The sequence below is a fragment of the Tamandua tetradactyla genome, chromosome 5 (genome assembly GCF_023851605.1).
Source record: "Tamandua tetradactyla isolate mTamTet1 chromosome 5, mTamTet1.pri, whole genome shotgun sequence".
NCBI classification, from domain to species: domain Eukaryota; kingdom Metazoa; phylum Chordata; class Mammalia; order Pilosa; family Myrmecophagidae; genus Tamandua; species Tamandua tetradactyla.
Genome location: NC_135331.1, coordinates 132939689 through 132952731, shown reverse-complemented (window position 1 = coordinate 132952731; position 13043 = coordinate 132939689). Strand labels below are relative to the sequence as shown.

Below are 13043 nucleotides of genomic sequence, written 5' to 3'. Positions count from 1 at the left end.
GTTACAGATGAAGGATTAGATAACGTTAACTTCTAGCTGAAAGGGTATCAGGCCTGCAAAGCAGGGGATTTAGAGAGGCAAGAGGAAGTTAAAAAGTCAAAGGCAAAGGGTAGGGGTGTGAGAGGATAGGGCAAACAGCAGCTGTAGTGAAAGAGGAGCCTTCAAGAAGAACAGACTCCATTGGCCAAAAGAATGCCTGTGTGTAGATGAAGTGGTCAGTGAAGTCAATAATCATTTACAGATTAAGATTTAGGGGTCACAATCCAACAATTTTCATTTTACCATCAGAGACCTTAAATAAAGAGACACTTAAGACTTCTTTGATAATGTGAATATCTGACAGACAGATTAAAATGGCAGCTGCCAAATGGAGTTGTCTGTTCCCTCTACTGCTTTGCAGTCAATGTCAAGGACATGGACCCCTTAAAGAAGGAAGAGATAGGCAAAGCGATCATTTAATAGAAAAGTATAGGCTAGAGATTAAAGTCCCAAAATATTGCCATCCCAAACACCCTCAAAGACACCACAAGAGAGCTTAAGAGACCCCCTGTAAGCCAAAAACCAAGTGGATGGCCTTGGGTACAGTTGTAAAGTCAGAAATTGTAAAGCTTTTTAAAACTTCAGTTGGCTAAATTCCTCATACTAAAAAAAATGAGGACAGTTCGATCGGTAGCGGGAGCGGAGAGCGGACCCCAGAGAGCCCTGAGCAGCCCCACCGCCGCCGCTGGCCTAGTGACCATCACACCCCGGGAGGAGCCGCAGCTGCCGCAGCCGGCCCTAGTCACCATCACCGCCATCATGAGCAGCGAGGCCGAGACCCAGCAGCCGCCTGCCGCACCCACCCCCCCGCCGCCCCCGCCCTCAGCGCTGCAGACACCAAGCCCGGCACCACGGGCAGCGGCGCAGGGAGCGGCGTCCCGGGCGGCCTCACATCCGCGGCGCCTGCCGGCGGGGACAAGAAGGTCATCGCAAGGAAGGTTTTGGGAACAGTAAAATGGTTCAATGTAAGAAACGGATATGGTTTCATCAACAGGAATGACACCAAGGAAGATGTGTTTGTACACCAGACTGCCATAAAGAAGAATAACCCCAGGAAGTACCTTCGCAGTGTAGGAGATGGAGAAACTGTGGAGTTTGATGTTGTTGAAGGAGAAAAGGGGGCGGAGGCAGCAAACGTCACAGGCCCTGGTGGAGTTCCAGTGCAAGGCGGTAAATACGCAGCAGACCGTAACCATTATAGACGTTATCCACGTCGTAGGGGTCTTCCACGCAATTACCAGCAAAATTACCAGAATAGTGAGAGTGGGGAAAAGAACGAGGGATCAGAGAGTGCTCCCGAAGGCCAGGCCCAACAATGCCGGCCCTACCGCAGGCGACGATTCCCATGGCGTTGACCACAGTATTCCAACCCTCCTGTGCAAGGAGAAGTGATGGAGGGTGCTGACAACCAGGGTGCAGGAGAACAAGGTAGACCAGTGAGGCAGAATATGTATCGGGGTTATAGACCACGATTCCGCAGGGGCCCTCCTCGCCAAAGTCAGCCTAGAGAGGATGGCAATGAAGATGATAAGGAAAATCAAGGAGATGAGACCCAAGGTCAGCAGCCACCTCAACGTCGGTACCGCCGTAACTTCAATTACCGACGCAGACGCCCAGAAAACCCTAAACCACAAGATGGCAAAGAGACAAAAGCAGCCGATCCACCAGCTGAGAATTCGTCCGCTCCCGAGGCTGAGAAGGGCGGGGCTGAGTAAATGCGGATTTACCATCTCTACCATCATCCGGTTTAGTCACCCAACAAGAAGAAGTGAATATGAAATTCCAGCAATAAAAAATGAACAAAAGATTGGAGCTGAAGACCTTAAGTGCTTGCTTTTTGCCCGTTGGCCAGATAACTAGAACTATCTGCATATCTATTTTTTTAATTATTTTTACCTAAAGCGTCTCTTTTTGGTAATGACAAACGTGTTTTTTAAAAAGCCTGGTTTTTCTCAATGCACCTTTAAAGGTTTTTAAATTGTTTCATATCTGGTCAAGTTGAGATTTTTAAGAACCTCATTTTTAATTTGTAATAAAAGTTTACAACTTGATTTTTTCAAAAAAGTCAACAAATTGCAAGCACCTGTTAATGAAGGTCTTAAATAATTGTCAAAAAAAAAATGAGGACAAAATTTATAAATTTTAAAATTCTGTGACCACAGTCAGGTAGCAAAACTAAGTACTTACATTAATTTGTTAGTATGGCAGGTATCAGGCAATAATTAATCCAAAACGATGCTATGCCCACCCACCTTAATTTTTATGCTGCTAAAAAAAAATGAGACCTAAATACATAGATGATCCTCTCATTGCAATTATGAGCATCTAGTGATGCTGAAACTAATGTCACCAATGAATATGGACATCATTTTGAGCATTGTGAATCTTTACAATGAGTAAGTCTTCTGACAATAATTTTTCTTCTTGATAAACTCTACCAGGGCTGCCAGACAGACAATGGTGAGGATGAATGCATGTGCCAGGAACAAGTAAAGAAGCAAAAACAATCTAAGTTTTAGTTAATATTTTAAGTAAATAAGTATATTTCAAAAGTTCTCAAATTTTTTGCAATGAACTGAGATGCTTTTTTAAGGATTAGGAATTAAAACATACTTAAGTAATGCAAAATATTGTTTTTCACAAACCATAGAATTTCATTTTATTAAATTTTGTCCAACCAAATTGCAGTGTCTGTTGTCAAATGATTTTCATTTATTAGAGAATTTTACCTTTTAGGAGTACAAAAATACACAAAAGTTTGATTTTTCCCCAATAATTTCTTTTATTTGTCCTTTCCTGGTATCATATAGTAACAGAATAGTGTTTAATTTATTAGTATTTATTATGCGTTGAATTATGTCCCCGAAAAAGTATGTTCAAGTCCTCACACTTGGTCCTGTGAATCTGACCCTATTTGGAAATAGGGTTTTTCAAAAGTTATTAGTTAAGATGATATCAAACCTAATTAGGGTGGATCTTAATGCAATATAATCAATGGTTTTATAAGTCATAAATTTGGACATTCTGATGCAGAGAGCAGAATGCCATGTGAAGATGGGGACAGAGATTGGAGTAATACATCTATAAGCCAAGAAATGTCAAAGATTTCCTACATCCATCAGAACTAGGAGAGAGGCATGGAGCAGATTTTTCCTTAGAGATGTAACATGGATTGCCAATTCATGAATTGGTAAGGACTTATATAGCTTCCAACTATAAGGAATGATTTTTTATAATTTACACAAAGATATGTTACATGAATTAGTAGGAGATGTAGATTTAAGGAGGGGGGCAGATGGGGGATTTTTTTTCTAGTTGCAAGATGGAAAAGAGCATCAATATCTAACATAAATTGGGCTGCTGAAATGGGAGATGTACTGATGGGCAAAAAAAATAAAAAAGAGATCAACTGAGATGGCAAAGACAAGTTAAGATGAAATGAAGATGGTGAGAATGAGACTTGAAAGAGGGTTGAACGCTTAAAGAAGTAGAGGTGTTTGATAAAGTTAGCATGCCTTTTCTTGTCTTTGATAGTCTTCTGAGGAAGAGGTCCATTCATGTGTGTTCCCTTGGAAACTTAAGCTACTTTTGCTAGCTGCCCCTCAAACTGGTGGCATTACAAACCGGTGTGCATGCTTCTTTGCCAACAACATGTGAAAGTTCTGGCAAGACAATCTCATCCATCCTTGGCAGTCAAACCTCAGGCTTATGAGAAGGTAACTCATGAGAAACCACTCCTGGTCCCCTTTCTTAATGCAGTCTGTCATTCCATTTGATCTTACCTCAGTGGTAAGAGAAAGTCACAGTGTCTCCTGGTCAATGAGCAAATAAATGTTAGACTTCTATTCTTGAAAGCAATATTCATCTTATCCCAATAAGGGCACCCTTGGGCTCCTTCTCTTAGCTTTGATGGAAAGGAATTTCATCACACAGAGAGAGTATCGGCTCTCTTAGTATTAGATTTTGTAATCACACTGGTTGTTTACAACTGACATCCATATAAATGAATCAGTAAGTGCCACAATGGTTGGTTAATATTTTCAATATCATCCCTGGTGGAGGTTTAATCTCAGAGCTGACTCCTCTTAATAAGCCCTGTGGGTTTATTAAGAGAAATTGAGATCCTGAAAAATACGGATAATTTCCTTTGTAAGGACAATGCCATTATATATAACAAATTAATGATAGTTCCTTCATATTTACGAATATCAAGCATATAATTACATTACTCAGACTAAAAAAATATTTTTAATATTTGGTTTGTCTGAATTGGTAACCAAAATAATTTCATATGTTGATCATACTTGGCTATTATGTTGGTGTTTCTATTTGAAGCAATCCTCATTAAAATTTTTAGGGCATTGATTTTTTTTTAATGCTGTATGGTGGGGGTCACATTTCATTCTTTTTCTATGTGAGTATCCCATAATTACAGCATCAAGTTGTTGACTTTCCATTTGTTTGTTTGCCTGTTTGCCTGTTTTTGGGAAGTGCATATGCACTTTCCTTGTCTACACCACCTTGGCAGCATCTGCATCAGCACTGTCAGCCTTGGATTGTAAATACCCAAAGGACATATAATGTCTGTCTGACTTGCTGTGCACGGCAACTAATAAATCATGTTGTGAAGATAAATTCTCAGTGCATGTGTTTTTTTTTGGGGGGGGGGGAGGTGGTGGTGCTGCATGGTCTGGGAATCAAACCCAGGTCTCCCGCCTGAAAAAAAAAATCATACCCGTGCAACCACTCAGTGTATTTTGATGGTGATAAATTTTACTGAGTCAATTTTAATATCTTATTTTGTTTAAATTTTAAAAGAGAAACATCACTATCACTGCACTACACAATTAACCCTAATGCATTTGAGAAATGAAACTAAGATATGAAATGTATTTGAAGTTTAGATTTGAATTAACTGAGCCATACTAATTTTGGAGGAAAACTTTTGTACAAGACACAATGCAAATGTCATTGAGTGGACAGTAATTTAAAAAATACCTTGAAGTTTGGTGTTCTGTTAATAGCCAATTACTGATTCAATAGTTCCATCAAGAAAACATGTTTAGTTTAGTTTTTATTCATTTAAATTTTTAAAGTTAGATTTGACTCAAGGCTATCACACTATCTTATGGGCTAATAGAAGTAATCATCGGCTTTGAAGTGATTAGCATGCCACTAGCATTATCAGTTTATTTTAAGGTTGCAAGTAGAAGGAACTCCAAAAAAATCACTTATGAAACAATCAAACACATCACAAAATTATCCAAAGGCAACAGTGCTAAATTATACTCCACTGAATTTAGATACTGATTTTTGGGGCCAAAATTGCATAGTGAATTTTTATTCTAAAAGTTTCTTTGTTGCTTGTTGCTCAACATATTTTTATCCAATGCAATCCAAAGAATTCCTCTGTGGACTTAATTTTTATTGAGAACCATCTCAAAATAAACTTAATTTATTCTAAAGTTATTCAGAAAAATTGTCTACCCAGAAATTTTGAGAGAAAGAGCAACTCTGTTAAGATTGACATTAAATATCTTTCTTGGAGATATTGTTTGTCTTTAGGATAGAGAAGAACCAAGATAACAGTCTCATAACTGCTTGAGAATCTAAGTTGAATAATGTCACATCAAAAACAATTTTATTCTAATTTAAATAGACTTCATATTCTAAAAAGAATGAAATATTTCACTATGTTGAATAATCTGATATTGTTCCTCATTGTTAGTTTTGTTAAATAAGAAGATGTAGATTCTTCTTTTAAAAGCAGGCTCTTTAATCAACCTCTATGGTAAAGACTTCCCATTGCCTCTCTGATCTCTGTAATGCTACACTACTACAGGTATCCTGAGTGCCACCCCCTGAATCAGTGAGTGTAGAACTCTTATCTTCGGGTAAAGATTTGTTTTTCCCTACCACAGGGCCTTTGCTCTGGCTCCTTTCTTAGAATGGTCTCCTTTTATTCTCAGGGTTGATTTCTTGTACCTCTTACAAGTTTCCAGTTCATGTCTTGACTCCTCCTTGAGGGCTTATTTGATTATTCCTATAATCAAATATATGTATATTTCATGTATAATCAAATACATGAAAACAGTATACTTTTCATGGACTATGCTGGACCATTTAATTTGGCAATTGTACAAAAACTGTCATAAGACAATTTCATTTTGTGATTTAATTTTCATGCAGTTGTTACACTTTGCATGTTCACCAACTTTTCTGTAGAAGGAATAGGGTCAGTGAACTAAAATTCTATGTTTTCCCTGCATTACCTTGTGGGATACAAAGAGAGTGCTCAAAAATATATATGCTGAAATAAATGAACAAGGAAAATGAATGAAGGGGATGACCTTCAGAGTACTCTCACACTGAGTTAAGATTGTGTAATTTTACCAAGTTGCTTTGCTTGGGTAAAACCAGATTTGACCTTGTGATCACAAAAGGAAAAGGGCTTGTCTATGGATGCTGGGTTCAGAGAATCTTGTGCTATGGGGACAATTGATTAAGTACCATGAATGATAAGGTTTACGACTAGATACTGTGCTTTTGATGAATTAAAACTAGTCAAATGTCCAGAAATCGTCACAATATACACTTTTTAAAAATTGGAGAAATAATTTAAAATAACATTTTTTAATAAGAAGAGGATGCATGCAAAAAGGGAAAAAAATGGAGTTATCAACTGCCTATTTAAGTTGGGTTGAATATTGACTCTTATTGGCAAGCGCCATCTTTCTTTATTCTTGTCCCTTGTTAGAAATATACATGAATGAATATTTCCATAATTTGAAGGACAAGGAAATTTTTGATAAATTATTTCACATTGAAAAATAGATATTTGCCAGTTCGGAGCATGGGCTTTTCACATTCGAATTTTGACATTATGTTTTTCTTGTTTCTAAGTGGATTATTATACACACACACACACGCACACATGCACACAATGATAAAGTTGAGGTGACTATAGGAAAAAAAGGAAACCATAAAGAGAAATCATTTGTGGATTTAATTTTTCTCTCATAGTTTTTTCATAAGTATAAATACTAGGAGACAAAGCAACCACAATAAGGAAAAATAAGTAGTTTTCAGAGAGTTATCCTAAAGAAAAACACAATTTTTCCACATGGTCATTGACATATAAATTGACCTAATTTATGAAGGCCTTCCCTTAGTCAGCCACACCTCCACTTTCGATTTTGAGACTTCTCTCTTTTGAATCCAGAGCTATTGTGCCCTGAGAACCCTGCCTCCCTGAGGAAGGGTTCTTCCTTACTTCTTCCATGTTTCATGTCAATCTTATAGAGAAATATGGGTTCTGTTATTAAATAAAAAAAGATCAAGGTAAAATGCTTTAACATTTTGTGGGAAAATCTCTTTTTTCTTCGATATTTTTTACGTTTCACCAAGAAGGCCTAACTGAGCCTTGTCACTGTTGATGATGTGTAAAAGTCCTCACATTTCTCAAAGTGAGTTTAGCAAACAGATTTTCAGGATTTCCAGATTATTTACCAGCAATTATTAATGTCGTATTTTTGTTTCGATAATAACCTAAACAAATAACATAGGCTAAAAATAAGCTGGAGCTTTTTATAATCCACGCTCCATTGAGTGTAGCATTTACTACAATGCACATCAGCAAAGAAAAGGATTTAAAATAAATTTCAGCTTTCATTGATGTCTAAAAGACTTCAAAACATCAAAACCAATCCAATGTATAATCCTCAACATTTCATGGGAATTATCTCTTCTCATTTGTTTAGCTTTAAATATTGGTCCCATTCTCCAGCCTCTCTCTCTAAACTAAATTCTCCCTATCAACGTTCCTTATACCCTTTCCCATATAATGACATACGTAACTGAACTTTAGTCTTTTCTGAGGCAAATGTCCATTTCCCCTTTCGTACCATCTCCTCACATCTTTAATCTAACTGAGGATTATTTTAATATATAAAGATAAATTTTATAGTCAATGCAGTGTAAACTAAAAACAGGAGGAGGGGGAAATGCTAAGTTTGTGAGTGATACAGAGGTAAGAAAGAGAAGAGGCTTCAGTAATCGTGTATCAATAATTTTTTGTGTCTATTAAATAAGAATATCTGACTTTTTGTGGGCAATGGCCACATGATTTTATTCTGTGTTTAAGTTCAGTAACAGTCTTATGTGACCACATAAATTAAGACTATCTACCTTTTTAAAGTTTTCTTTTATTAAAGAAGTTGTAGGTTTTCAGAAAAAAATCATGCATAAAATAAAGAGTTCTAATATACACACTATTATCACACCTTGCATTAGTATGGTACATTTGTTATATAGTCAGTGAAAAAGCATTTTTATAATTGTGCTGTTAACTATAGTCTACAGTTTCACTTAGGGTTCATTATTTGTGCAATGAAACACCATGACTTTATTTTATTTTCATTATATATTATTATATATATTATTATAGTTGTGGGTTTACATAAAAACTATGCATAAAGTACAGGGAAGGTTATTTGCCTTTCAGTAATCATGAAATTTTTAAAAATTTCATGCTGAGTACTGAAGTTCTCAAGAGGGCTGTGGTTATTTTCTCAACAGTTCTTAAGTTTTGAAAACAAGTTTTCTGAACTGAAAGTAAAATGAACTAACTCTACGTGGAGGGTTGTAGTAGACAGAAAAATTTCTGCAGGAAGATGCTGGGGTCTGTGATTATATTATCTTACGTGGCATAAAAGACCCTGCAGTTTGATTAAGTCAAGGATTTGAAGTGAGGATATTTGGTGACAGAAACAGAAGAGAGTGAGGGGACACTCATCTCTTCGCTGGATTTGAGATGGAAGAAAAGGCCATGAGACAAGGTATGCAGGCAACCCCAGAGCTGGAAAAGGCAAGGGAAGCCTCTAGAAAGGAATGCAGTCCTGAGAACTCCTTAATTTTAGCCCAATGAGAGCCATGTCAGACTTCTGACTTACAGAACTGTAAAGTAATAAATTTGAATTTTTTAAACCACTAAGTGTGTGGTAATTTGTTGCAGCTGCATGCAATAGTAAGTTAATTCAGGAATAGATAATTGTATGGACTTGCAAAACGTGTTTAGGGTAGAGAAGATGTAAATATAGGAGGGAGTAGAAAGATGAAGTATTCAAGGTATCACTGGCATATGCTTGCAAGGTAAAGACAAAGTAGAACTAGAACAGGAAGCACCAAGTCTGCTCTCTGGGCAAGGAAGAGAATTTATTCAACCCTAAAAGTTGGCTTGCTTGGACAAATAGAAAACAGAAATTGATTTTAATAATGGGGCCAATTTAATCAACATTTATATACATATATCTATTCTTCAATAAATATTTCCTTTTAAAAATTTGAACATTTTCTTGAAATAAAATGCATATAGAACACTACACACATCATAACTGGCAGCTGGATAAATTGTCACAAAATTAACACAGCCATGTAGTCATCAATAGTCAATAAGTAGATAAAAATAACATCCCAGAAACATCAACACGCATCAACCCAGTCATTAAATCCCCCCAAAGTAAATACCATTTTGACTTCTACACCATAGTTTAATATTACTTGTTCTAGAACTCCATAAATGGAATGATGCAATATATATATTATTTTGTGTCTGTCTTCTTTCACTCAATGTTGAGTTTGTAAGTTTCATCCATGTTGCAAATGGCAGCAACTCATTTATTCTCATTGCTATATAGTGTTCCATTGTATGAATATGCTTACTTTATTTAATTGTTGAAAGATATTTGTATCATTTTTACTTTGAAGATATCAAGAATAAGGTTGTTTTGAACAGTTTATTATTTATATTTATTATGTCATCATATATGTAGGAATGGAATTGCTAGGGCATGAGACAGTCATATGCTTAGCATAAGTAAATGCTGTGAAAGTTTTTCCAGAGTGGTTGCATCTATTTGTACTCCAATTAACCATGCATGAGAATTCCATTTAGGTCACATTCTTGGCAGCAGTCATAATTGTCAGTCTTTCTCACTTTAGCCATTCTGATGGAATGGAGCGTATAACTCATTTTGGTTTTGACATCCGTTTCTGTGATGAGGTTAAACATACAGAGATATTCTTTTATGGAATGCTTCTCAAGTCTTTTATCCATTTTTCATTGGACAGTTTTCTTTTAAAAAATGTCTTGTATGAGTTCTACGTATATTCTGGATTTGAGTTCTTTGTTTACTTTTTTCAATATGAGTCTTTCTGGAAAAGACTTTTGCTTTTCTTTTTGCTTTTCATAGCATAGATTTTGATGATCATCATCTCTTCAATTTTAACAGAGGCTAATTTATCAATCTTATGCTTTATGTTTGTGCTGGTTTGAAAGGAAGCATGTCCCCTAAGAAAAGCCATGTTTTAATATAAGTCCCATTTCATAAAGGTAGAATAATCCCTATTCAATACTGTATATTTGAAACTGTAATGAGATCATCTCCCTGGTTGATGTGATTTAGTTAAGAATGGTTGTTAAACTGGATTAGGGGATGACATGTCTCCACCCATTTGAGTGGGTCTTGATTAGTTTCTGAAGTCCTATAAAAAGAGAATGAGAGATTCAGAGAGATTCAGAGAGAGCAACACTACAAAGCAGAGAGTCCACCAGTCAGCGACCTTTGGAGATGAAGAAGGAAGACGCCTCCCGGGGAGCTTCATGAAATAGGAAGCCAGGAGACAAAGCTAGCAGATGATGCCTTATTTGCCATGTGCCCTTCCAGCCGAGAGAGAAGCCCTGACTGTGTTTGCCATGTGCCATTCCACTTGAGAGAGAAACCCTGAACCAAGGTATCTTTTCCCTGGATGCCTTTGATTGGACATTTCTATAGACTTGTTTTAATTGGGACATTTTCTCGGCCTTAGAACTGTAAACTAGCAACTCATTAAATTCCCCTTGTTAAAAGCCATTCCGTTTCTGTTATATTGCATTCTAGCAGCTAGCAAACTAGAACAATGTTTAATGACATGTTTAAAAAAATGTTGCTGCCCTAAAGACATGAAGATATGTCCCTAGGTTATCTTTTAGCTTATTAGCTTTTCACATGTGGGTCATCAAGCCTTCTAGAATGGATTGCAGAGTAGAAAGAAAGTAAGGAAAAATAGTCCTTGAGCAGCAACTCCAGGGCAGAATTGTCATGGATGCTTGTGATGTTCAGTGCACAATAATAGGCAAAGTGCTTATTTTAAAGAAGTTTACATTCTAGTGAAAAGGGCATAGTGATTTGAAACACTTGCCCTAATGTTTTTGTCTTCATCTTCCATAAATGAGGTAACTCCTATTGTGGAGTAAGCCATCACATTAAATTGTAAGTGAATTTAGAAGGTCCTAGAAGACCTTCTTACAAAAATGTGTTACCTTGAGCAAGAAATATCACATTGATATGTGTCCTGTCTCAATGAAGTGTAGCTTAGAAGTTAGTACTATGTTGGTATTATTTGATTTATTTCCCCAGTACTTTTCAAAGAGCTTAAAGCTAGTTCTTACAAAAGAGAGCAGTCTCAATAGAACCACTGTTTGAAAATGAGGTTGAATCCTCCAAGTACATAAAGTTTATATTTCTTTATAAGAGTAAAAAATTTTTAGAAGCAGTGCAAAATACATGAACCCTTCTGGATTACATATCAAATATGAAATTTGGAAGCTGATTATAGAACAGAGAAACAAATAAAAGCCATTTTAAGAAAAAGCGGAAGTGATTCCGTATATTTTGTAATGCACAAACCATCACACAGCAAGCACAGGAAAAAAGCTTATGGAGTGAGAGTAGACCAGTAGAAAATATTTATTCCAAGGCATGTGGTCTGATGGGAAGTGCTTCTTGAAATCTCTGAGAAGGGAGTTGAGTGGGGCGTTGGGGGAACTTTATTCTATCAGATTATCAGTGACAAGTGTAAACAGAGACACAACTGAGCCAGGGTGCTCAGCAGTCCAAATTCTCTTGATGCTTTTAGATTTATCACATCTTTCTTCTCTGAACAGAAGCATTAAGACCAAAGTTAGAGAATATAGCATAGGAATATCTAGACAGAGGATGTACTTGCTGGACAGAGACAACATTACATTTAGTGTCCTGAGCCAGAAGTGATAAAAGAAATACAAAATAAAAATGGGACACCATTTTTAATTTATCAGATTAGAAGAAATATATAAGTTTGATAATGCACAAAATTGGCTAAAGTATAAATAAACAGCCATGCTTATGCATTGCTATTAGAATTGCAAATTAGTAAAAACTTATGGAGGGCAATGCCTTTTAATATAGAATTTTCAATGACAAATAATTGCATAGTTGCATGTAATAAGACAGGAAATAATTCAAATGGATAAATGCAGTGTGGGACAATCATACCATGAAATGCTGTATTATGCAACTGTAAAAAGAACAAGGAACTGGTATAAACGATACAGGAATACCACAAGATATATTGCTAAGTAAAATAAATCAAATCAAAATCAAAATGCAGGTGGCTTTATATGGCTATCTCCTGCTGATTCTGTTTCTCTAGGGAACTCTAGCTAATACATCATCCAAAGGAAGAGGATAAAAATACAGAAAACACCAATGGAGAACACTAAAATGTGGACATATTGAAAAAGCATTTAAACAAATGATTCTAAAAATGTTCAAAGAGATGAAGGAGAACGCAGAGAAAGAATGAAAGGAAAATAATGAATGATTAATATGAGAGTCTAAGTAACAGATAGACATTTAAAAAAGGAACCAAATAGAACTACTGGAGTTGAAGACCACAATAACTGAAATAGAAAATTCCCATGGGGGTTCAAGAGAAAACTGGACCTGGTAGAAGGAATCAGTGATTTTAAAGACAAAACATTTGAAATAACTCAGGCTGAGGAACAGAAAGAAAAAATATATATTAGAAGCCAAAGGAGCTTAAGACAGCTACGGGACACCATCAAGCATACCAACACACATATTATAGGAGTCCTAGGAAGAAAAGAAAGGGAGAAAGAGGCAGAAGGAAGGTTCAAAGAAACA

At 36.3% G+C, this 13043-nt stretch overlaps 1 pseudogene; it reads left to right on the top strand.

Annotated features, from left to right (window-relative positions):
- Positions 1-798: 798 nt before the first annotated feature.
- Positions 799-1769, top strand: LOC143682751 (Y-box-binding protein 1 pseudogene; annotated as a pseudogene).
- The last annotated feature ends 11274 nt before the right edge of the window (positions 1770-13043 follow it).